This window comes from Anomaloglossus baeobatrachus (assembly GCF_048569485.1).
Source record: "Anomaloglossus baeobatrachus isolate aAnoBae1 chromosome 7 unlocalized genomic scaffold, aAnoBae1.hap1 SUPER_7_unloc_2, whole genome shotgun sequence".
Lineage (NCBI taxonomy): Eukaryota > Metazoa > Chordata > Amphibia > Anura > Aromobatidae > Anomaloglossus > Anomaloglossus baeobatrachus.
The window spans coordinates 1098376-1099117 of record NW_027441816.1 but is presented as its reverse complement, the minus strand read 5'-3'; the positions used below and the strand labels follow the sequence as shown (position 1 = coordinate 1099117).

Genomic DNA, 742 nt, shown 5'->3' with positions numbered 1-742 from the left:
CAATTGCAAATGATCTAGATAAGACTGAGAATAAGATACTGCACGGGACATAGCAGAGTTGGTCAAGTTGAGTGGAGATGAGTTTGCTATTTGGCACAGCTTTTTGCATCAATAAAGCAAGTAAAAGGTGTGAAAGATAAAAAAAAGGGTGAAAGTGTGAAAAGTGAATTGGCCAAATTGAGGTGCATATAAAGTTTTTGCTTTCTTTCAATTCACTAATGGGGCTCATTTGAATCAGGTGAATTGAGTTCTGCTTTTGGAAACTGGGTTAAGAAGGGGTGCACCGGTCCTGGAGGTACTGCAATACCAGGTCAATGCGTGGAGTGGACAGAGCAAGATTTTTTCCATCTCCTTGTTCTAAAAATCCATTTAATATATGGTCCCCAGAGAGGGGACGTATCAGATATTAAACTGATAAGAACAGATTTAATTTTTTTTTTTTTCTGTTTATCAGTAGGACTTCAAAATAACAAAGGTGATCGCCTCCCGTTGCCTGGGAACCGTCCAGGCACAAGAGGGCTATGTGTCACCAGAAGGCGCACACACTTCCTCAAGGCCGGCAGACGTGCAATCCCAGGCACCTTCCAGTACCGACCAAGGTAGCGTCCTCCGAAACTACACTTGATCTTAGCCAAAAGGCCGAGAAGCTATAACCCGAATTGGTTACGGCCTTGAGTGGCACCCTGGCCTATACCGGACACATCTTAGGGAGAGGGAGACAAACCCACGCCTACAGAAGACA

General features: G+C 44.3%; 1 pseudogene; it reads right to left on the bottom strand.

The window, feature by feature from the left end:
* Nucleotides 1–273: 273 nt before the first annotated feature.
* On the bottom strand, nucleotides 274–480 carry LOC142259390 (U2 spliceosomal RNA; annotated as a pseudogene).
* Between the last annotated feature and the right edge of the window lie 262 nt (nucleotides 481–742).